We start from the raw sequence: 26704 nt of genomic DNA on the forward strand, positions 1-26704 counted from the left end.
TCGTCACGTTAAATTGGGGATAAAAAAAACGGTATAGCCGAAACCGGTTTTTTTAGTGATAACCGCCATTCAGACCATATAGTTACCACCACAATGAAAACTGATATTCAGAGAGGATTATTTTGTATGGCGAACGGACTGCTTTTGATTATGTAATTAAGAACTCAGATGTCTCAGTTTGTATGAAACGTGAAATGCGTGGAGGTAGTTCACTTAACACTGAATCACAGTCGCTTGTTTCTTTACCAACAGTCCAGAACTTTGCAGATACGTCGGCTGACGCTTTTTGCTGGCTTCTCATTACAACTAAGGAGGACATTTAAAAGTTGAACACGAATTACCAATGAACAACACAATGTGATAAAAGGTTAGCTTTTACACTCTAACGTAAACGCAACCGGAGACGTTTACGTTAGTAATTGTTTCGCATTTCAATAGCTGTTATATAAGGGGCGATCAAAAAGTTTACGTTTGAGGGAGTTGCTGCAGCGTATATGCCACGTAGTGCGACTCTGATACTGGTATATAAGCACGGACAATTAGGCAAGGGGTCAGGGTGGCATTCGTATCTTCCCGACGTGCGTGCACAGTGCAGTAAATGCGGAAATGTGAACTATGGCGACGTTATTACCAAATGCGTTCAAGTAGGACCAAAGTCCTGTTATTCTTTTCTTGGCTGCCGAAGGACAAACATCAGTGGAAATCCGTCGGAGAACGAAAAATGTGTATGGGGCAGCAGGTCTGTCGAAAATCACCATTTGTGGAATGGTGCGCAGAGTCCCGTGGTGGTCGCGATTCGACACGACGCCGGTCGATCTGTGAGGCCAGCCTCATCCACAACAGACTACTCAAGTGGCAGACTCTCGAGCACCCGCTACTCTAAGCGTCGTTACCACATGAGCTGCAACATTAGCTTGGTGAGGAAGATCTGGGTTTTTTCTTGAGTACACTAGCCCCATCTATAGTGCATGATCTAAGAGTTGCAGAGCCAGAATGCCTTCATTCCATATTTTCCTGGCTTGCTTGGGATAAATTGTAGAAATCTGCAACACTGAAAGACACTAGCTGCTGTTGTGGAGTTCTCTCCTGGTTGAAATCTTTGTCTGCAGTTGTTTGTGAATAGTTCCTAATAGTTCCTGCACGTTGTGGAAATCTGTTATATTATCGCCTTGGCTCCTCGATTGTCAGGTGCATCTATCTTTGAACATTGCGGCTCTCTTTTTTCGTCAGAGTTGTTCACAGAATAATTTGCCATATAAACAGGAGTTGTGAAACAATTCTCTTATAGAAACATCCCAGCTTTTGTAACAGTCAGCTAATAGGAGAAGAGAGATGTATTCTCCTTCTCCTGTTCTACGGGTACATTTGGTCTGTCATCTACTTCAACTGTGGAAGGAACCGCACATAGCAGCAGAGAGCATTTCGCCATCAGTGGGAGGAGCACACAGACATGTCCATAGCGTAGGAGGGCTTTCTACTCTCCCATTGGTTGGCTTTAAACTTTCTGAAAGTCTTACTTCCTCAGCAGCCCCATGGATAGTGTCGTTAGCTCAACAGAACCGAGCATGGGATCCATCCCCACTGCTGTGGAGCTGCTTATGTAACCTACATCTCGCCACTGAGGCACGTTGGTAATCGCAAGAAAGTATTGCAAAATTTGAAAAAGAAAATCATTATCTTTTCTACTCTAAACACCACTTTGGGCTGCACAATTCCCTCCCCATTCCATGTGAGTCAGATATGGGTCATTAATCGATTTACGTCAAGTTTCATAACCAACAAAAATATAGCTGTTGAATTGGCTCTCCGGAAAAACCCGCCCTATAGTCCTGATCTTTCCCATGCGATTATCACGACTTAGGTCGCCTATAAAAGGCTTTCAATATTCGACGATTCCTGTCGGAAGAGGATGTGCAGCAGGGAGTTGCGGACTTCTTCACGTAGCAGGACACGGTGTTTTACCAAACGGATATCTTCAACACGGTGCGTCGGTGGGATGGCTGTCTCAATGCTCACGGCGATTATGGCTGATTAGCATACCTAGGTTGGCCTACCGATCTGGACTGTAAAGCCTTCGAAAGGTTTTTCATATCCTCTTATACTGGGTGTTCAGAATTTCTCGTTAGGTTTTGTAGAGAAGAGTGAGTACACAGTATTTTGACTACAAACTCATGTCCGTTTCCGTTCTACTTCTTCTTGAGGACTTTAATTAGGAGTGATGCATTCGAAAGGGAACATAACATCCATTTATCACTTAACCTCATTTGTTTGTATTAACAATTAAAGATTACGTGTACACATTACTCCAAAACAAAAAAGTATCCAGTACATACACAACGTAATGTTTACGTGTTAATACAAACATTTGCGCTTAAGTGATAAATGGATGTTTAGTTATGTTTCCTTTCGAATTGTTCTCAAGTAATTACTGCGTCATACCTAATAAGATTCCTCAAGCAGAAGTGGACGAGTTAAACATCTGAACAGAAACCATCGTAGAATGGTAGTTTCCGGACATGGGTTTCTATGCAAAATATTATGTACTCACTCCCCTCTACAAGTGCTAGAAGTTTGTATCGGAAATTCTCGAACACCCTATATATCAGGTAATTTATGTCTATAGTGGCATACTCGAAGCTCTTCAAGGATTTTATTAAAACACGTAAAGGAACATAATGTCAATACAGTATGATTATTGGAATGTGAAATATACATACGACCTGTCACATAGGCTACTTGATGAAATCTGCTATGCAGTTTGTTAGACAGCAGACAGCGTGATCTGGGTAAACCATTTTTAATAATTCCCAGAAATATTTAATGTAACAATGATACACCGGCCATGTAATTACGTATACTATGAACATATACAACGAGAATGATCAGGTCTTTCGTATATTTTTAATTTTACTTGGTAAAAACTTTCTAAAGCCAAGATCGCATAAATATTTCTTTATTTACAGATAATGTCTCTCGACACACTTCGCTGTATTTCAGTTCTTCAAAAATTTATGTTATAAAATGTGTTCATTTTGAGTTGGACCTCACGGCAAGCTGTCATGTAGGTAAAATGTAGCACACAATACAAATGTTCGTCATAGATAAAACATTTAAAATCAAGAAGGACTTGTATATATGGTCATGTCTCGTACGTAGCGCTGACAGATAATTCTTACGTCATAAAAAACACACTACACAATAAAATGCACAGCAGCACATCTGTTACGTTAGTTGGACAAGGTGCTTCTTGATTTTAAATGTTTTATTTATGACAAACATTTATAGAATGTGCTACATTTTATCTTAGAAACAACTTGGCGTGAGGTCTAACTCAAAATGAATACATGTTATGACAAAAAGTTTTGAGGACGTGAAGATGACAGCGAAATTTGTCGAAACCAGTTGTTTGTAAGGAAAGAAATACTTACGCAATCTTGGCTTTAGAAAGTTTTCACACAAGTAAAGCAGATCGCTCCTTCTAATTTCTCAATATGAGAAAATTCAGTCATTTTTTTCTATTTTAATCAGCATAACAATGACAAACTCAAAAATGAATACTTGAGAAAACTCGACTTAAAGAATAATCCTATAAGTAGGGCATCCACACCAAAGAGTAATTATACATGGTGAAAGTAAAACTCAAACAAATCAAAACATATTGAGACGTTAAAATGCTGATAAAACTGATTATTGAACGTCGTGTACAGTTCTGCCACTGGGCACAAGAGAAATTACGGGACGATGACAGATTTTTTTGCACGCGTTCTATTCAGCGACGAAGCGTCATTCACCAGCAGCGCTAACGTAAACCGGCATAATATGCACTATTGAGCAATGGAAAATCCACGATGGCTGCGACAAGTGGAACATCAGCGACCTTGGCGGGTTAGTGTATGGTGCGGCACTATGGGAGGAAGGATAGTTGGCCCCCATTTTATCGATGGCAATCAAAATGGTGCAATGCATGCTGATTTGCTACGTAACGTTCTACCGATGTTACTACAAGATGTTTCACTGCATGACAGAATGGCGATGTACTTCCAACATGATGTATGAGCGGCACATAGCTCGCTTGCGGTTGAAGCGGTATTGAATAGCATATTTCATGACAGGTGGATTGGTCGTCGAAGCACCATACCATGGCCCGCACGTTCACCGGATCTGACGTTCCCGGATTTCTTTCTGTGGGGAAAGTTGAAGGATATTTGCTATCGTGATCCACCGACAACGCGTGACAACATGCGGCAGCGCATTGTCAATGCATGTGCGAACATTACGGAAGGCGAACTACTCGCTGTCGACAGGAATGTCGTTACACGTATTGCCAAATGCGTTGAGGTTGACGGACATTATTTTGAGCATTTATTGCATTAATGTGGTATTTACAGGTAGCCACGCTGTAACAGCATGCGTTCTCAGAAATTATAACTTCCCAAAGGTACATGTATCACATTGGAACAACCGAAATAAAATGTTCAAACGTACCTACGTTCTGTATTTTAATTTAAAAAAACCTACCTGTTACCAATTGTTCGTCTAAAATTGTGAGCCATATGTTTGTGACTATTACAGCGCCATCTACCACAAAGCGAAAAAAGTGGTCTAACTAAAAAATTCATATTTCTTTACGTACTACACGAATACGTAATAAAAAATGGGGGTTCCTATTTAAAAAAAAACAGTTGATATTCGTTGGACCTATGGCAGCGCCATCTAGCGGGCCAACCATAGCGCCATTTGGTTTCCCCCTTCAAGGTAGACACGTTCCGCTCTTTGTAGTTTTTTCGTTTGACGCTTATTTCGTGAGATATTTGGTCCGGTCACCATCAATGGAGCACCCTCTATACTAGTAGAAGTTATTCGTTAGCTCAACTGAATTTTCATCTCATGTTCAGTTTCACACTGAATATGGTTAATGTCAGTTTGCGTATGCGTAAATATTCTCGTTAATAAGATTTCTGGCCACTGGTGAAAGAATCTAGTCCAGTGCTTTTGGAACAAGAATTGCAGCAAATTCATTATTTATAATAAATAACATCTACTTTTGAGATAATACTTCTATTGAATGAATAAGAAAGACCCAGAATATTACAGTAAACAAAATGTTTAAAAAATTGAAAGGAGCTGGACACGAACCCATTACCTCTGTCGTCAACACTCACGAGCCTACAACGTGATCAGTTGTGCTGCGGCATCAGCATAACAACTTGGCTTCCGCATAAGGAATACACTGTCTAAAGACACTATCTATAGATGTCATTATTTGATATTTAATAGGCAAACTGTACTAAAAAGACGCGCTTTCGATAGATCATAATTGTGTCGTAACACTGAAACGGTATATTTTCGTAGCACACAAGTTATAGCACTGAAAACATCGACTAGAGGAAGCCATGTCCTATCGCTATATAGTTTCCTGTCATTTTATAATAACAAATCGTTGCCAAAACGACGCGTTTTCGATAGATCAGTCTTTTACTGCTTTGAGACAACTTTCATATCGCGTACTCTAGGCGAAAGAAAACCATCACAGACGTTGTTTAATGCCATCAATGTGGCAGCTGCTACGTTCTGCTTGCGATGTACAACGATGTCGCGTCTCACGCGAGATTCTTTATTTCACGCCCTGTAGTATAGAGGAACGTGGAACTCCACGCTGTGACGTCACCAGCTCCTGGCCCACGTGCGTTTTCACGTTCCATGAGAGGAGGGCTTAAGGCCTCCTCCGCGCTCCTCTGTAGGTGTTCCTACGTCTCTCTTCTAGAACGTTTCCAGCTGCTTTGTCACGTTTGTGAAGTCTGTCCACGGCCATGTGCTGTTGTTCCAGTAAAGTAACCCTGTCGAGTTCATTCCTCAGCATTCCAGCAACAGCAGCGTCCGCGGAGCGCGCGTTGGCCGTGTTGGGAGCTTCGTCCCGTGCGCTACCACGTGAGGCACTTGGCACGACAAGCCAGTTTATGCCAGGCAGGATGTCTGTTTTGTGCTTTTTTCACGTGACGGACAAACGCACATGAACCCACTAACTACACATACTTCCTCGACACAAATATAATGAGACTGTTCGCATTACTTAAGAACTGCTTGCCTTGTCGTATTAGTACGCGTGTGTATTCCGGCCTTGAACTATGTACTTAGCGGCGGCAGGTTTCATCGTAATCTATCAATTTAGTGTCAGTGGATGAGCAGCTCACTACAGATGTCTTGTTGCACTCCTGTTGTATCGAGCACGAGGTCTGATACAGACAAACGAGACAGTTGAACGTGAAATTACTAAATATCTTGAATTAGCGGTGGCTGCCTTCAAAGTTGGGCGATCTACATCTACATGACAGTTCTCTAATTCACAATTAATTGTTTGGCAGGAGACTCATTGAACAAGTTTCAGACTATTTCCACTGTAGAATTACATGGGAGAAAACGAACAACTTCATGTTTCTGTACGACCTCTGATTTCTCTTATGTTATTACAATGGTCATTTCTCTGTAGGTGGGAGTCAACAAAATGTTTTCGCACGCGGAGAAGAAACTAAGTGATTGAAATTATGTGAAAATAACTCGCCGCATCGAAAAACGCCTTGTTTTAATGACTGCCACCCCAACTCGTGATATACTACTACTCCCTATGGCACGATAATACAAAACGAACTGCCCTTTTCTAAAGTTTTTCGATGTCATCCATCAATCCTACCTGGTAATCACCCCATCCCCAGCAATAATCCAGAAGAGGACAGACAAGCGTAATGCAGGGAATCTGGTTGGTAGATTTGCTCGCATCACAAAAATATGTATAAATCATTTTGTAATTGCTTTTGACCTTCTGACGACCTCACTAGACAGTAAACAACATCGTCTGCAAACAATCTAAGCTGGCTAATCAAATTGTCTCCTAAATCGTTTACATAGATTAGGAACGGCAGAAGGCCTATAACACTTCCTTTGGGAACGCCAGATATCCCTTATGTTTCCGTCAATGACTTCCAATCAAATCCTGCGAACTGTGACCTTTCTGACAGGAATTCTTATTTAAGTCCACACATATGTGCATTCATTTCTTCCCCTCCTCATGCTAGAACACAGAACAGATAAGAGAGGGTAAAAGAAGATCAAAAACGTTCATTTTAATCAAGATTCCTTTGATCTCTTTAGCGATGTTATATCTTAACTTTCCTGTGCATCTTTATACATCGTAATTACAGACTGACAATAAAAACTTGATCTCATTAGCTGTCCTTGTACTATTTGCCATTAAAAATTAACATCACATATTTCCCGTACATACATTACATCACAACCGCCATTCAGTTTATACATTTGATGAAATTTGTCAGAGTTGTATGTCGATAAACAGTCGCACACTAATACACAGCTCAAGAAAAAGTTCCTTAGCAATGCGTGCTGACTGCATTGTTTTGTATTATGGTAGTTCAGGAAGTTGCATAACCAGAAGAACCTCCGGAATGTGTGGTGCAGCGTACGAGCAGCAAGTCATTAAGGCTGTAGAGAGAGTTCAGCCACGTAGACTCAACAGGGCTCTGTGTTGTGTGACTACCGAAACGAGGTGGCGCAGTGGTCGACACTCACCTCGCATTCGGGAGGACGCCGGTTCGAGATACGGTCATCAAGGTTTGGGTTTTCTGCGATTTTCCTAAATCACATAAGACGAACTCCAGCATGGTTCTTCCGTATGCTTCCGCAATCCGAGCTTGTCGTCCATATCTAATGTCTGCGACGTCGACGAGATGTTAAATCCATCAGGGACATTTCAACACTTCTAAAAATTACTAAATCGATTGTTGGTGCTGAAGTCGAATCGCGAAGGAACAACCACAGCTAAACCAAGACCAGGCAGACCTCGTGTGCTTAAGGACAGGGACCATGGAGCATTGCGGTGGGTAATTGTAAAAAATCGCGTGAAATCAGCTGAAGGAATCACTCGTCAGTTCCAAAGAGCTACTAGCAGTCCAGCTAACTCACTGACTGTGTAGAAGGCATATGAGATGCAATGATGTGTGAAATGGAATGGCCTGTCCAGAATCCCAACCTGAACCCAATGGAAAACTTTGGGCTGAGTCAGAACGTCGACTTCGCTATAGAGCCCAACGTCCAACATCAGTAACTTATCATGTTTCGGCTCTTGAAGAAGAATGAGCTGCCATTCCTCCACAGGCGTTCAGACACCTCACTGAAAGTGTTCCCAGCAGAGATCAAGGCGTCAGAAAGGCGAAGGGTGGACACACGCCATATTAATGCCCACTAATAAATGTCCAGATACTTTTGATCTGGTTGCGTACGGCCCCTCCCCCCCCCCCCCCCCATGTTGCCATCATGTGTTTTTTTTTATATGTTTTTAACTAGGGCAGTCTTGTTCCTGGAACAATTCTTCGAGGATTTCTAGATAGCTTGGATTAGTCAAGAAAATAATGTGGGTAGAGAATGAAGAGAAAAAATCATCAGCTTTATACAACGAAACTAAGAAACTAAGATATAAATGATACGATGTAAAGCTGCCTAACACGGAAGCCAACGGTCGGCTCCGCAAATTCTTCAGGAGAAAAAGGCCTAATTACTATTTCGGTGGAACCAAATAACAAAAAAATAATTCTCGGAACGTTTCGTCGAGCAGAGCTGTGGTATAATTGATGTTTAGTGTGTTGACTGAAGGACAGGTAATTTGAGAGTATCTGAATTCCTGCCACGAACGTGTCACGTGTCCCAGCCACGTGACCGCAATCTGCGCGACGGCCTCTATCCGGTTGCTGGAGCGACTACGGCCGCTGCGCGAAAATGGAGGAGGAGGGTGGGAGAAGGAAAGGAGAGAGGGAGGAGGGGAGGCGAGGAGACGATATCGGCAGCCCGCCGTTACATCTGCAACAGGCCATATCGCTGAAACACGGCGCTGGAGGCTTTTGCGACACAGCCGGTCGCTGGTCTAGCTGTGAGCCTAACCGACACGGCGTCAATTCGGGAACAACTGCATCAATAACGCTGCTTATTTATGCAGGTTCCTTCTCAGTCGGCCTCACAAGGCTGAGTGATGCTGTTGCAGACCATATTGACACAGAGAATATTCAATCAGTCACCGGGAATCGACCCATAAACTGACAACACGCTTGCGTACGCTCCCGTGAGATTAACCTAGTCTCCCCCCCCCCCCCTCCAACTTATCCTATGAAACTGTCGCCCTGTGGCGGGACGCCACATAACGTGATAAAAATGATATTGAATAACTTCGCAAATATACCAAAACTAACGTCGTAACGAGACAAATATTATCTGAGAAAAATAACAAAGACTCTGTAATCAGTTAATACGATCTACGAATGTAATTGGAATCTGTTTCTTTTTGCAAAAAGATTGCTTTCTCTTCCCTCTAGTTTCTTCGTAGTGTAAGAGGTCATTTTGTGGCGAGGCACGAAAACGTGTAAGTTTCATTTAACATTGAGCCTAAAAAATATTACTTAAAAGTGTCGCTAATGGTTTTTTGTACCAGCTCCTATATTCATGAAGTGATAGATTAAAATACTTCACGCAAATTTTATAGGGGAACACTGGTGCAGAGGTCAGCGCCATTGTCCTAAATGATAACGGCCCAGATTCATAATAAATATCATAGGATTCGCTAATTCTGACAAGTAAAAATAAATGTAAATGTAGGAGATTTCTCTTGATTAGCGGTTCTTCCTTTGAAACAATAAACGTAAGCAATATTTCCAATATTGAATCATATTTGAGTAAACTAAGATCAGTAAATCTTTTCGATCCCCGCTTAACGAAACTGCGATAATCTCCTTAGCCTTGCATTTTCAAGAGAGTAAAAATAATTCACAAAAATCCATTATTATAAAGCAATTACAGTTATATATCCGGAATTTAGTGTGTTGGTGATGTCTTTTAATATAAAAACACCGTGTCGGGCAAACTAACTGCAAGAAGTACCACAGCTGAGTCACTCCCTCGGGTGTGTGTGTGTGTGTGTGTGTGTGTGTGTGTGTTAGTTTAAGTTAGATCAATCAGTGTGTAGCCTTAGGGACACATGACCTTAGCAGTTTGGTCCCATAAAAAAAGATAAAAACCGTCACTGACGTAAATAACTTTCCGGTTGTGAAACAGGCACAATAACATTAACTCCAACTTTTCCTAATATACGAGGGATGGAACTTTAACAGGGGCAACTATTTATTTACAGCTTGAACAAAATAGATACGTGTTTCAGAGTTTTACTGAGCTTCAAAGTAGTCACCAACATTGTGTATAACTCGTTGCCAGCGATGTGGAAGTCGTAGGATACTTTCAAACAGTGCCATTGACAGTTCGAGCGGTGCGGTCTGTTGCTGGAATTTGTAGCAGTTCTGAAGCGAATGCCGTGAAGTGTTTGTTTCAGTTTAGAAATAGAATTGAACTTACGAGGACTTAAGTCAGGGGAGTGCAGTAGGTGATATAGCATTTAGCAGCCCCATCAATCAAACAAATCAGTAACAGCTTGCACTGTACGTGCTTGAGCATTGTCCTGCAAAATGGTGGTCAGGTCCTACAGAAGGTGTCATCACTTCTGTCTCTAAGCTGGTCGTAAGTTGTGTTCCAAAAATGAAAATCTTTAAAAACATCACTGCACACCCCAAATATGGAATCACAAAAACGACAAACCTCGGACCGAAATCATAAAAATGACAAACCTTGGAACCGGTAGCTGGACTACACATTATTCACACCAGCTACAAAAGCTCGAAAATGAAAAACCATACAACTTGTAACTCAGGATTGAAAGTAAAATTGACAAAAATATAGCAGAAACATCAAAATGGAAGAAAGAAAATAAATAGCTACATATAAAAGAAATACCAGACGAATGAAAACTCGAAGCTAACAAGAACAAAATACGAACATAATAAAGAATGAGAATGATAAGAGGTCAAACTGACAAAATATGTCAAAGCAATGTAATGAAAAAATTAACAAGATACACAAAATGCCAGGCACGAATGAGGTACCACTCAGATCAACTCTTTCCCACAACCCTCGCGCAAACGTCCGCAAAATTTTAAAATAAAAAACTCAAATACTATCACAAATCAAACAGAGAAACCCACACACACAAGACACAACACTCAACCTCTCGCCCTATCATTGTACCCAAAAAATATTAAAACAGAAAAACCTCCGCCTAGAGAAACCAACAAAAAGATACCAAATTAACAGATTACAATAACAGAAAAAATATATGAAACCCACCGACACCTAACAAAGCGAGGCTTGTGCATTTGGCTGACCTCATAAAAGCTAGAAATACACAATAACGTTAGGAATTACTCTTCCTCCAACACTATTCATCAAAATGGCCTTGCAATACTGAAATCCTCCTCCTTCCCAGCCCTACAACAGATTTTACAGCCCCGCTCATTACCCCTCGATTATTTTTGTACATGTCCCTGTCTTATAATCTTTAAACTGAATGTTATGATTTACAACAAAACGATAACAACCGGTGTGACTCAACTCTTATATGAAGCAAACCCATTTGACATGATTACAGAACCTTCAACATATTCTTCAGTCAAAGATGTTAACACTTCTTTGGTACGATTTGAAACCACCCTAAATACAACATACAACACTGGCACCCCCCCCCCCCCTCCCCAGAAATGATTACTGCAAAAATTCAAAGCCCAACTACCTCATGCCCCTTTCATCCTCTCTTTTACCAAAATCAAAATGTGATTCGTCTACTTCAAGTACAGCCTCTGCCCCCCCCCCCCCCCTCTAATGATTCCCAGTACTTTAAAAAGTCCCCATAGACTTCTTTACAGAATGAAAAACAGTCAGCAACAGTACCACATGCAACCACTGTTTCGTGCATGACAGATTTAGTGAAATATTCGTAGCAAAAATAGTAAGTTAACATGAGTAGTAAATCTAAATTCGGCCTCTGTCTTTCGAACTAGGATCCTCTGTGGATAGAACTCCATATATTGTTTCTTCTACAACTCCACGTGTATCCATCAGACGTTCTTGAAGCTGAACCTTTGTCAGCACAATGTAATTTCCATAAATATTACACCTGCAAAATTCCCATACAACAGAATTATTGTACAAGTCTGATAGTAGATTTACGATCACCAATTCTATCAATTTCGCTGTAAATAAACTTACTCATCCATAGCGCAAAAGCAGTTGTCTATGAAATATATGAAACCCACCGACACCTAACAAAGCGAGGCTTGTGCATTTGGCTGACCTCATAAAAGCTAGAAATACACAATAACGTTAGGAATTACTCTTCCTCCAACACTATTCATCAAAATGGCCTTGCAATACTGAAATCCTCCTCCTTCCCAGCCCTACAACAGATTTTACAGCCCCGCTCATTACCCCTCGATTATTTTTGTACATGTCCCTGTCTTATAATCTTTAAACTGAATGTTATGATTTACAACAAAACGATAACAACCGGTGTGACTCAACTCTTATATGAAGCAAACCCATTTGACATGATTACAGAACCTTCAACATATTCTTCAGTCAAAGATGTTAACACTTCTTTGGTACGATTTGAAACCACCCTAAATACAACATACAACACTGGCACCCCCCCCCCCTCCCCAGAAATGATTACTGCAAAAATTCAAAGCCCAACTACCTCATGCCCCTTTCATCCTCTCTTTTACCAAAATCAAAATGTGATTCGTCTACTTCAAGTACAGCCTCTGCCCCCCCCCTCTAATGATTCCCAGTACTTTAAAAAGTCCCCATTTCTTTACAGAATGAAAAACAGTCAGCAACAGTACCACATGCAACCACTGTTTCGTGCATGACAGATTTAGTGAAATATTCGTAGCAAAAATAGTAAGTTAACATGAGTAGTAAATCTAAATTCGGCCTCTGTCTTTCGAACTAGGATCCTCTGTGGATAGAACTCCATATATTGTTTCTTCTACAACTCCACGTGTATCCATCAGACGTTCTTGAAGCTGAACCTTTGTCAGCACAATGTAATTTCCATAAATATTACAGTTGCAAAATTCCCATACAACAGAATTATTGTACAAGTCTGATAGTAGATTTACGATCACCAATTCTATCAATTTCGCTGTAAATAAACTTACTCATCCATAGCGCAAAAGCAGTTGTCTATGAAATCAGAATCTTATAAATCTCGAATACTTTTAGCAACAAAAGATACCTAAAACAAATTACGATATGAAAACAAAAGAGTATACATCAAAATTTCTAATATACGCGCGTAACGAAGAAATCCAGAGAAAACATTTAACATTCACTACTAAAGTCTGCGACATAAACAAAATAACGTCATACATTATGCCATTCCTCAAAGCCGAAGGGTGGAATCAGCACTAGAACTGATCCAAATTATTATCCGAAATATCGCTTTATAGATCGTACACAAGGTTCTTTAGAAGTATAGCCATATCATCGGTAGTACGTGGTACGACAGACTGCTTTTAAATATTCGAATAGTATACCCACGTCGTTAAATTTTGAAAGACTTATCGAAATTAGAATATGTTCTCTGTCAAAAATACAGTAGTTTGAAGGGGAAACCTCTCAACCTTTACACAATAACTTGTCTATGTATAATCTTAATTGTATGAGTATGTATTCATTAATAAATACATATTACTTGCATTTCGCCATTACATAAATTAATCATTTAACATCGATGTTTAGAGGTCGACTATTTTAAGCCACCGTTGTTTAGAAGTCGATGATGAAATCGACAATTTGTCGACATCGCACATCTCGCGCGGCTTTCTCATGCTGGCAACACTTCTCCGCGCCACTACAATCTCTGACACAGTGATATTTCTATAATAATATAGACCACGACGCATAGACACTGACTGAAGGCATACCTATTAAGAATTTTTTTGTTGGTAATAACGGGTTCCGACTTTCACGGAAAGTTCGAGTAATTGTTTGAATAAAACTTTTTAAAACAAACTTAAAATTATTAAATATTTTCTCCTGGCCCCATACAGATTCCCAGCCCTATACAAATAGTCATGATAATTTATGTGTGTGAATTTTTAATAGCTATGGCGATAGTTGTAAAATTTAAAACGAAAAGCGTTGGGTGCATGCAATAGATAACTAATGCATGAATAGTTCGCCCAAGTCACTAACAATGCACCGCTAATGATGTGAACAGTTGAGTGATTTTTCCCAACGACAGCTACTCTCTACATTCTTTAAAATTGTTGCATGCGACCCACGTTTACAAGCACTGTCATAGCTATTAAAAATTCACAAGCACGAATTTTCAAAATCACCTGTATGGGCCAGCGAGAAATAATTTTACACTATTAAGTTGGATTTAAAAATGTGATATATTAACGAGTTTTTTGTTTTAACAAGTATTTTCTGCTTTGCTATTGTGTGTGTGGAATTTGTCAATAGACTTTATACATTATGATGAGATTACAACAGGGGTATGTGGTACATATCAGGTTTATTTCAGTTTCTCTTCACCTGAGTCACCCAATATATTGCTTCCTACTACGTCGTGTCTTGCGAAAAGACCGTAAAGGTAAAAATTAGAGAGTTCGAGCTCACACGGAGCCTCATCAGCAGTCGTTCTTACTGCGAAACATTCGCGACTGGAACAGGAAAGGGAAGAAATGGCAGTCGTACGCCAAGCACCCTTCCACACACCACACACGAAAGCAAGTTAATGTATTGTCATCCAATTCTGACCCATGTTGAAAGTTTCAAGTCACTAGCACATCGGGAAAAGACAGTGGTTGCCCTCAGCCACACACCAGACACGAAAGGGAGTTAAAATCGCATTGTCATCCAGTTTTGACCTATGTTGCAAGTATCAAGTCTCTAGCTCGTCGGGAAGTTATTTGATAATCAACTGCAGAATTTGTACGGAGCAAACAGCCATATGGAACAAACAGCCAAGAAAGTGACCTAATAAAAACGTGTTGGGCAGGTACTTCAGAGGTTACTAATGTTCTCAGTTCCACGAAATACACCAAAAGAGCACTTTTTTGTTCCAAAATAAATATGCCCTTATTTACGCTATAGAACATTTTTATCAGATATTTTAAGCTATGACATTGCATGGATTGCTCTTTAACCTTTTTATTTGCTATATACAAGAAACATATGTTTAATCACAGCAGTCTTGAAATGACATAAAACAGCCCTTACTGTTTTCAAGGTAAACGTCCAAAACTGCGTCTGCAGTTTGTTTGTTTTCTTTTGTGAGCATTTCACATTCATAGCACCAATCTTGCAGAGCGTTTTCGAGACCTTTTGGATATTTAATAGTAAATTGTCTAACTGTGAAGCGACACTCTCCCAACTGTTCACTTCAGCACGTTCAGCATAACACAAAACGTTACTTTTCCTCGACTGGCTGCTGAAGGCCCAGTAACGTCAGACGATTTGCAGTGCAATTCGCAAGCACGGGCTTTTGAACTGACAGATCGAATTACTAATCGTAATTCACTCATAGCAGGACTGTTTACTTACGGAACCGTTTGTGAAACACAAAGACAAAAGTAACAATAGCAATGTTAATGACTACTCGTGCACGGACAACGAACACATGTACAAGCAAAATGAATCATCGTAAATTTTGCTTCTATGCAATAGGCTACTTTTTTTAAATGCATCTCTTAACTGTGTATTTGCTACAGTACAAAAGAGATTAAAATCCATCGAGGTAGAAATGAAGCTGCAATAGAGACTGTTTGGGCAAGACTCACGAGCAGGACACGCCGAGTGCCATAAGCCGATATCTCAGAAACTTCGTTCCGTAAGAGGAGCCAAAATAAACGATCACGTGTCTTGGCTTGCCCGTAGATATTCGACCGTTTCTGAAAAAACGACTGTCAAAGTTTTCCACATAATTTAGAGGCCTTTTTATAGCACACGCTAGTCGCAGCCGAAACGGTGGCCTCTCACTTTTGCACGCCATGTTCGAAATCCGATTACTGTTTTTATTTATTTTATTTTATTTGTTCGTTTATCTACCCATTTCCGTAGAAGGTTACTACACGAATATTTCTTATCAAGTTAGGGGATTCAAGGGCATTAATTGTAAAATTGCAACTGGGTTAACAAGTGTCAAATTTATTAAGTAATATATGTGCGTATGGTATTTTCTGGGGCTACAATCTTTTTAAACTCTATATTCTTATATCAAAGTTTAATTTTTATATTTTATTCTTATATTTATTCAGGACGATTTGAAGCATTCCCATGGATAAACATTAGAAACATGGAAATTTCGAATACCACGAGCATTGTGAGAAGGCAGATCTGCCAGAGTGACATTTCTTCGTATGAATATCGCTCCGGAAAAAAAGTCCTTAACATTGCTGAAGATTTCACACGTTGGCAGTAATTTTGCGGCAAATGACGCTTAACAGATTACTTTTCCGAAAAATGGCGCTTGCAGTTGATTACGAATCAAGATGCACTACAGGAACTTCATCGAAAACAATTTCGAACAATTTTTTCCATCCATTTATTGCGTTTTTCTTCTTTTTTTAAAATTCATTCAACAGACGTACAGTTAGTAGACGAATATGGACAACGTTATTTCATTATATACTGAAAAATGAAAAAAAAAAAAACAAAAATAATAATCGGGTCTTGCAAACGGGTCGCAAAAGTCTGATGCCGCGATGTGAGCACTGTGAACTACGAGGGTTGGAACTTAAATAGTGGCAAATATTTATTCACAACCGATACAAAAGAGTTACATGTTTGCACCTGTTACTGTCCTTCGAAGTAGTCACAGCGATGTGTAGAATCCGTTGCCAGCGACGTGGACGGCGTAGTATACAGTTATCAGAGCCTGTTCTGTTGACACAACGCTGGTGACTACTTTCAAGGACAGTAACAGGTGCAAACATGTAACTCTTTTGTATCGGTTGTGAATAAATAGTTGCCGCTATTTAAGTTCCAGCCCTCGTATGTACTCGCTACGAGGTCCATAAAGTACCTCGAAAACTTTGACCACAGTTTTCTCGGAAACGGTCGAATATCTACGGATAAGTAGTTGTTCGTTTATTTTGGCTCCTCTTCCACTGAGAGAAGTTTCTGGAAAATCATATTGTGGCACATGCCGTGATCTCCTCGTCAGTATCAAGAGTGCGCAGAAACTTATAACTGGATCCTTCTATTGACGTACAAACTCACCCCCAGATGTAATCGAAAATTCTGCAGTGAACTTCATTTCGCTAGTATGTGTGTCCCACAACTTTACTGTTATCATTGGATTTCCGGAGATTTAATTACCCAACAATCGATTGGGATAATAAGAGTTTCGTAAGAGGTGGACGTGACAAGGCATCCTGCGGAACAATAATAAATGCCTTCTTAGAAAACTTCCTAGAATAGATTGTTCGGAAGCTCTAATGGTAACAAATATACCTGACGTTTTTGAGGATGTCCGCAAACGGCGAAACATTTCTAACACAAATGATTATCAAAGTACTAATGGCAACAAAATCAAGTAGAAAGATTCGTATATTCGTATGTTCGGCAAACTAGATACTGGGGCAGTAGTATTATGTCTCAATGAGGAAACATTTGGCACTGCATAGAAGCATGTAGAGGAACTGTGGCTCAGGGTTTGAAGAATAGTTGGTTGGTTGGCTTAAGGATTAAAGGGACCAAACTGCAGAGGTCATCGGTCCTGAAGAATAGTTGACAATGCACTGGATACCTGAGTACTTATGTACACTCCGTGATATACAGTCTCTGTAAAGCAACTGGTATGTAAATATTGATTACTGCGCAATAGATGCAAAACAAAGCATACAGCTATAGAGAGACAAATGCTGAATGGAACGCGTCGGTTGTCAAAAGAACAATATGTGAAACCCTCAGTGACTGCCACAGCTAAATCTTATCGAAAGACCTCTAACAAAAGCAAAATTCTTCTTATCTGTAAAGGTTGTCAATAACACCAAATTAGAGTTCACTCGTGGATGACATATGAACATAAACTAGTGGTAGCAAAACAAAAAAACAAAAAAATAACTGTCCCAGTTCAGTTCGCGTACCAGTGAAAGGATGAGTGATGCAGATATTAATGTCAGTGGCGTCGAGCAACAGCTGAGATTGCGAAGACAATTAGGCACAATTAGGCACAACGCGCACATGTTTATTTACGTAGTCATTCTTCCCATGCTATATATGTAAATGGAACGGGAAGAAATACAAACGCGAAGCATCCTCTTCTACGTACTTCACAATGGTTTCCAGAGATAATAAGTAAATATAGAACCAACGACTGATGATCAGATGCGGAAGCTGTGTGTATCAGTTCTTCTCCAAAAGTTTTCTGTTCTCTTATTTAACAAATACCATGTTACATCAGTTCGCTGTTCTACGTCAGACGACCGAGGTGTATTATCAACAGCAATCGTCAAAAGTCCCACGACAGTAAATACACGATGTCACGCATTACTGCAGACCCAAGTTTCCTACGATTATGCTGCTATGCAGTGGACTATTGAATTTCTCAGTTCTTTTCATGCGTACCACACAAATTAATTGACGTAGTCTGCACTGAAAACTGCGAGTGAAGAATTCGAGCAGTATATTCATGAATATCTTCAAGATATTTCACTCGATACTATTTTGTATTTAAAGGGGCGGTGAGGACAATATTGATAACAATAACGACCGCATACTTTAATTACCCCTTCTTGTTTATTGCAGTTAGTACGAATCAAAGGGTGTGTACTAACTCTCACGGTGAATTTAGAGAGGAAGGGAAAATAGACGTAAGGAGAGATAGACTTTACTTCTGACGAAATGATACAGCTTGTATGACTTTCGTTGCTCACAACGATTGTCGATTTCTCTTTGAAGGCTGTGTATGTTCTTAGAGCGGTCCTGGACCCGGACAAAAAGTGGCCTTTCATTTACGTCTTTACAATTTGGGACCAACGTTTACTAAGAATACCGTGAGATCCGAGCGAGACGCTGTCATATCTCCTGATCACTGCGCAGCGAGTTAGCAAAAGCTGATGTCCTGTGAAATCACTTGCGAAACACAGTCAACTAACGCTACACAATGAAAAGAGCGGAAAATTCGCATCGGTAGTGTTTTTGTCACAGAACCAGAAGAAAGTAACTAAGTGATCAAAGTCTTATCTTACACTTTTAATAGGCCTCTATGAAATTATGAACACTCATATTTCAAGAAACATACAGTGTTAAACAAATCAACAACTCACTGATTCACTATACCTGTAAAGAGAAAGACAAAAATAAGGTGGAGGGAGGGACAAAGAGGAGACCAGCAGTAATATTCCAGCCATTTCTATTCAGATCTTGGGCTTTCAGAATTAAATACAGAAGAATGGAAAAGAAAACTCAGGATCTTCTAGATGACGATCAGTTTGGCTTTAGGAAAGTTGAAAGCGCTATAGAAGCAGTTCTGTCATAGCGCTCAGTAGTCGACGTAGGAAGAGCGCTAGGCATTGTAAAACGAGGCAATATGTTCGAAATTCACAGGAAAATAGATGTGGGCTATAGGGAAAGACGGGTAATATACAATTTCTAAAAAGAATAAGAGGTGAAACTAAGAGTGAAGAGCTCAGATTAAAAAGAGTCTAAGACAGGAATGCAGTTTTTCGTCCTCACTGTTCAGTCTACACATCAAAGAAGTAATGAAGAAAATAAACGAAAGGTTGAGAGTGGGACTAAAATTCTTGGTGAAAGAATATCACTGTAATTCGCTGATGAAAGTGAAGAAGAATTGCAGGATCTGCTGAAGGGAAAGAATAATCGAGCACATCAAAATTGGGACCACAAATTAGACGAAGTGTAGGACTTCTGCTGTCTTGGGAACAAAATAACACATGGTAGGAGAAGCAAGGAGGACATAAAATGCAGACTAGCTCAGGCAAAGACGGCATTTCTGGCCAAAAGAAGTGTACTAGTATCAAATATCAACCTTGAGGAAGACATTTCTGAGAATGTATGTTTCGAGCATAGAATTCTAAGGAAGTGAATCATGGGCTGTGGGAAAACCGAAAGAGAAAATAATCGAAGCATTTGAGAAGCGGTGATGCAGAAGGATGTTGAAAATTAAGTGGACTGATAAGGTAACAAATGAGGAGGCTGTCGGAAGAATGGCTAGGAGAGGAACATTTGAAAAACATTGGCCAGAAGCGGGGACCGAATGACAGTTTTAGTAAATCAAGGAATAACTTCCATGGTAGCGGACAGAAGTAAAAACTGAAGGGAAGACAGAGATAGCAACGTTTCAAACAAATAATTAGGGTGTACATTCTAGTCAGACATCAAGAGGTTGGCAGAGGAGAGGAATTTGTAGTGGTCCGTATCAAGCCAGTCTGAAGACTGATGATCGAAAAAAGAACGCAAGGATGGTGCAGGTACGGGTCTATTGGTGGTTGTCTCAGAGTGTCTTCTGCTACCGACTGCGGGTACACAGCGCAGTAGTTGAATATTTTGCATTATGACACCACTGTTTTAAGATGAACTGTTTACTTACCGTATATATTATTATCTTGTATGGGGTAAACTTGGTAAAGATGGCTGGCTGTTTCAGTATTTATTAGAGATGGAGTATCTCTGTCACTTTTCATTTTCTGATAACTCTGTAACACAAAATACAGCGTTATTTAAAACTAAATTAATTTTAGTAATTTTTAAACATTTCATACAATGTACCAGCGGCAAGGAGCATACACGAGTTTTGTTTCTGTCAGATGGAATCCTCCGAGTATAAAAACAAATTCTTATGAGGTATCGCCATGTAAAATGCGCGGTTATTTGTTTACAGCACTCTTAAATTACGTATACAATCTTCTGTCGTAATTGCTTCAATCTTCCCAGAGTTATGCTTTACAAGCAGTCCCTTTCCACTGCCATTCACACCTAGAGCTTAAATGCCATCAGCTATCACCAGTCAACCTAGTAACCCCGGAAACAATGGCTGCGATACCAATATAGTTTTACATGTCACACACTCTACAAAGACACTGCAACTCAAAGATTTTAGGGATGCCTCACCCCACCAGTGTTATTTTTTTCCACATAGTTAGTAATACATGTACCAAGTTTGGTTGAAATTGCTCTGGAGTTACAGAGCTAAGTTAGAAAACACACACACAACAAAGATGCAGGGTGTTCCAAGTACTGTATAACACAGGCGCTGTGTCCAGCGTAACACTGTGGGTTGGCTCCGATCACCACATAGGCTACAGCCCACTGCTCCTACTTTGTGGCAGATGACGTATCATTTATTCTTATTATTATGGTTGCTGTTATTGATACTAGCTGTAGTGATGATGTCTGGCAATACTGCGGTAATACTGTGGAAAATAAAGAAAAATAGATAAAGTATTCGTAGTTATGTAAAATATACTGGATGTTTTACAATTCCTATAACAGGCTTCTGGGATTTGTAGAGGGGACGTAGTAGATAAAGTTTTGACAGTAAATCCATATCCGGAAGTGCCCTGTTTGGATGATGTAAAATAATTTTGAAAACTGGATTCCTTTAACTGGATTCCTTTCAGATCTCTCGTTTCACAGTACGAGTTTGTTCATCCGGAGGTAGTGACATCCACCAGAAATGTGATCGGATGAGGAAGGTACGTAGGAGTGGTCAGACCTAGGCACTGAAGGCAATACTGATACCAGAGCTGGAAAACGATTTACGGAGAAGTAAAAGCATATGGACTGGATCGGTACGTAGGTCAGAGCCGGCAAATGACCTCCGAAGGCTCAGCCATGGCGACAGACGCTCCACCATCGCTATCCACATTCGACCAACCCCGCCAATCAGATTAGGGGGGAAAGCAGCTACAGAGTAAAGAATGCCTTCTAGTCAACAGATCTAGGAAAGTAAAAGCGAAAAGGCTAAAAATGTAATGGACATCAGTTGGGCCGTCAATAATTAAGCAAGATGAGAGTAATAGTTAAGGCTACACAGGGTCATCCCCCCAGAACTTTGCATGTGAAGGGTGGCAGACCCTCCCCCATCCGTCCCACCCCAGATCCACTAGAGTCAAAGCGTTGAAGAGGGGCTTAGCGCCAACTAAGAAACGTGATGCTACTTCTAAAGCGGAAAACAAATTGCGGCAGAAAAAGAGGCAAACCGCCTCAAAGCAATTGCATCTGACGAAAGGAGAAATGACAGTCAGTAGGCGAAGGAGGCAGGGTCGAGGGCCCCCATATCCCAGCATGTGGCAGGAGACGCCCCCAACCACAACCATCCTGCCCCCACTCCGGACGTAGTTTAAAACGTTATAGCTGAGAATAAAAACCATTGTCAAGAAGAAAACGGAAAAACAGTTCAATTATCCATGAGTCGTTCGGCAACATGAGAGGCAAACAATTCTGAAGGCCATGCAGAGCCAGAAGGAGGGGGCATTCCACCAGGATATGAGCAACTATCAGTACGGCTCCACGTAAAGTAAAACTATGGGTCAGTCTGGTATGACCAATGCGGACGCGACATACAGCGGTGTATTTCTTCTGGGCGAAGCCGAAGGAGTCTGTATGCTGCAGTAGTTTCCTTGATAGAGCGGAGTTAATTAGAGGAAGCAGTAGTTCACCAGATGTTCCACCTCCAGGTGAGCGGAGGCCTTAGCTGCAACCACAAATCAAGACCAGACACCGGCGAAGTGAAAAGGGGGAGGGGGAAGGGAGGTGGGAATAATCGCTCCTCTAGCATGACATGGAACCTAAAGAGAAAGGTAACTGAGCAGGCAAATGATTAACAGCAAAGAGAAGGTCATGAATAGCAGATATCACAGGGTGACAAGAGCAACATAAGTCAGTGGCTTGGAAATTGCTCATTGAGTCACTACATGCCAAAACGCAGTCAAGTGACAACCCAGTTAATAAAACGGAGGGCTCTATTAATGGCCAACAGCTCCGGCGTAAAAACGCCGTATTTTCCCGGTGTTCCTCACCAGCAGGAGATGCAAGAGCCGTCAGTGTAAAATTTGGCAGCACCTGATTCTCTTCAAGAATTTAAAGCAACGGATGCCGAAAGGTCAAGGAGGCGACGGAGACCTATCATTGACATAGATCGATCTTAATTCGTGATCTAGGTATCAAATACGGGGGGCTGTGCGAGAAAACATAGGGATTACATTACAAGAAGGAGAGGCAGTGGTCTGTAAGGGGCATTCTATACAGTAATCCTACCCAAGGGTGGGTGTCAGGGGTCGGTACCCCTCTCATATGCAAAAGAAATGGAATGATGCCCTTAACATGCAAAAAGAATAAGATAAGCTGAATGATCAGAAAATTGTCGAATAACGATTGCAGAGGCAAGCAAGAGTTGATACCGTCGGAGCTGAAGAGGGAGAATCCCCACTTCGGCAAAGAGGCTGTCTACAGTATTAGTCCAGAATCTGCTAGTGCGCAGTCGAACTCCATAATGGACGAGGTCTAACAATTTCAGAACTGGTAACCATTGTCCATGCAGGATCAGAGCCTGGTAGATATACAGGGGATTATCATGATTCTCACTCCATGCAGTGTGGGCGAGGAATCACAGAGTACTAAGCTTTACATACAGTTTGTCTTTAGATGACGAACATGTGGCCGCATAGTCGGCTTCTTGTCAATCAGGAGTGCCGAAAATCGGGGTTGTGCAACAATGTCCGAGCACTGTGTACCTAAGTAGAGTTCTGGGTCAGGATGGACCATAGTATGACCACAAAAGTGCAAGATGGTGATGAGAAAGTGTGTGACACTCAGCACAGAGCAGTGCGAAACGCTATTTTCTTGGACATGTGGAGAGCTGAATGAAGTACCAACTCAAGCCCAGAACAACAGTTGGGATAAAAACTAATGAATAAAAACTTGAAGGGAGCCTCGAACAACCCAGTCATGGAATGTATGTACAATGTGATGACGCCAGGTGGTTGCATGTGCCTTATGTAGGTCAAGATAGACAGCAGTGAGGTGCTGGCGTTTAGAAAAAGCCTGTCGTGCGACCATTGCCATCCTAACCAGATGTTTGGTTGCGGATCATCCTTCCTGGAAGTCACACTGACAGAACAAAACGCCCTGACATCACAGAACGTAGCTTAATAGGCGGGCAATCACCCTTTCAAGCAGTTTGCAGACCACGTTGATGAAGCTTATCGGCCAGTAAGTATCGATAGACGTTGGGTTTTTGCCCGACTTAAGGACTGGAATAGCGAAGATACCGTCTAGCGCAATAGGGCTGAAGACCCTGAGGAGATTGAGCCGTTAAGTAACAGACAGTTGTTGCACCATCTGATGGTGAATGGAATCAGGTCCCGAGGCCATATCGTGAAATTAGGCAAGACACTGAACCAATTTCCAATAAGCGAGTTGTTAATTATGTAATTCTGCCTACTGAGGAGCAAAGGAGAGGCATCTGGAAGGCACCGCGTAAGGAGAGGATGAGGCCATTGCACAATGGGTCACAAGGTGATCAGCAAAAGCCGATGAATCGGTACAGAGACCATTCTGAAGAAAGAGACCTGGCACAGTTGTGGTTCTTTGGCGGCCCAGGAGACTACGGAACCCACATCTGTGATGCAATGCCTTTGGTCCACCATGACAATGACCAGTTATGATTTGTAGAAAGGAGAATAGGAATGGTTGGTCGCATCAGAGTCGTTTTGCACAACCTCGTCGATGCAGTGTAACAGAGAAGGGGCCAAGATAACATCAGAGGCATACAACTGCCAATTGGCTCTTTGAAGCAGCCAGCATGGTAGTCGGTCCGTCTGGCGGTGGCAAAGAAGCGCCAGGATAGCCGGAAAGTGGTCACTGTCACAAAGATCGTCGTGTAGTAACCACGATATTGGCGGAAGAAATCGCTACGTCGGTACCTAAAACAGTGCCAGGGGCAGCACTCAAGTGAGTAGGAGTTCCATCATTGACCATGATCGGTAAGAAGCTGGTCAATTAGAAGGCCCTTACCAGACGAAGTGGCACTCCCTCACAGGGGGTAGTGCGATTTGAAGTCCGCAATTATGAGGAAAGCGGGAGAAAGATGTTGGGTTAAGGTGGTCAACTCACTACAAGTAAGTAGCCTGACTGGAGGAAAATAAACATTGCAAATGGTGATCACTGAGGTCATCTGCACCCGCACCGCTATCCCTTCCAACATGGTATAAAGGAGAATCCACTCACTGACGACATTTGCGTGAACCAATGTACAGACCCCTCCAGCTGCCCTCTCGGGGCACCAGTTCTTCTTTGCATTAATTCAGACTTGTGTGGATACCACGCCCTTCAGCATAGTCGCAGACTTAGTCGTACAAATATTCTATAATCAGTCTTTAGATTAACCGCAGTTCCCCATAAAATCCTACAGGTTGCTAGAAATACATTTGAACCCTGTGAGATTTTTCTGCTTCTTGTTCCATACACAGCTGTTTCCAACTGAGATGTTTCTGCTTCTTGTTCCATACACAGCTATTTCCAACTGTTATCAGAAAATGATAGGCTTCAACTACATTCCGTTAAGTATAAATATATTGCGTTTCATGAAGGGCCGAACTTCACATTTTGTTACATTTACGGCCAGCTGACAAAATTTGTACCACGTTGATTATGTGTCAGATTTAATTAAGTAGCGCCACCTTCCATTTGGAATGGGTATGATTTGGAATGCTATTCCCCAAAAATGTATTATCTGCATGAAATAAGACTTAGAACTAATAACATTTACCAAGTCGTTAACATACTGTGCAGAATGAATATTGATGGCCGTAAAATACTTCACCGAGGGAAAAGAAAAATCTCTTCTGTGGTTGTGAGTGACTCAGTGTTCATGGTCAAAGATCTCTTACAGTAGCGTCTTCTATCAAGACATTATTATTAGGCAGAAACTGTTCCAAAGTGTCCCATTATTTACTTGTAAAGTCCTTGGATCACCAGTTTCAAATTACACTGAGATGACAGAAGTTATGGTATACCTCCTAATACTGCGTCGGACCTCCTTTCGCCCAGTTACGTGCAGCAACTCGACGTGGTATGGACTCAACTAGTCATTGGAAGTCCCCTGCATAAATATTGAGCCATTATACCCCTATAGCTGTCCATAACTGCGAAAGTGTTGCCTATGTGCAAAATTTGTGCACGAACTGACCTCTCGATTATCTCCCATACGCAGACGATGAGATTAATGTCGGGCTATCTGGGTGGCCAAATCATTTACTCGAATTGTCCAGAATGTTCTTCAAATCAATCGTGAACAACTGTGGCTCGGTAACAAGGCGCACTGTCATCTATATAAAAATTCCATCGTTGTTTGGGAACATGATTTCCGTAAATCGCTGCAAATGGTCTCCAAGTTTCAGAACGTAACAATTTGTAGTCAATGATCGGTTCAGTTCTACCAGAGGACTCAGTCCATTCAGTGTAAACACAACGACCAGTTTGCACAGTACCTTGTTGACAATTTGGACCCATAGCCTTGTAGGGTCTGTGCCACACTCGAACCCTACCATTAGCTCTTACCAACTGAAATCGGGACTCATCTGACCAGACCACGATTTAACAGTGCCTAGGATCCAACCAACATGGTCATGAGCCCGGGAGAGGCACTGCAGGCGATGTCGTGCTGTTAGCAAAGACGCTCGCGTCGGTCGTCTGCTGCCATCGCGCTTTAACGCCAAACTTCGCCGGCTAACGGCTACGTTTGCAGTAAGATCCCACATTGTTTCTGCGGCTATTTCAAACAGTG

General features: G+C 41.3%; 1 protein-coding gene across 2 annotated transcripts in view; it reads right to left on the reverse strand.

The window, feature by feature from the left end:
- The window catches only part of LOC126162191 (protein timeless), a 408622-nt gene that overhangs the window by 340067 nt on the left and 41851 nt on the right, over positions 1 to 26704 (reverse strand). The window contains exon 2 of one of the 2 annotated variants that reach the window (XM_049918518.1): positions 20507 to 20612. The exons of the other annotated variant lie outside the window; for it this stretch is intronic. The gene's annotated coding sequence lies outside the window, so the exon portion shown is untranslated. The remainder of the gene's footprint in view (positions 1 to 20506; positions 20613 to 26704) is intronic. 2 annotated transcript variants of the gene reach the window in all.

Source organism: Schistocerca cancellata, chromosome 2, assembly GCF_023864275.1.
Source record: "Schistocerca cancellata isolate TAMUIC-IGC-003103 chromosome 2, iqSchCanc2.1, whole genome shotgun sequence".
Taxonomy (NCBI): domain Eukaryota; kingdom Metazoa; phylum Arthropoda; class Insecta; order Orthoptera; family Acrididae; genus Schistocerca; species Schistocerca cancellata.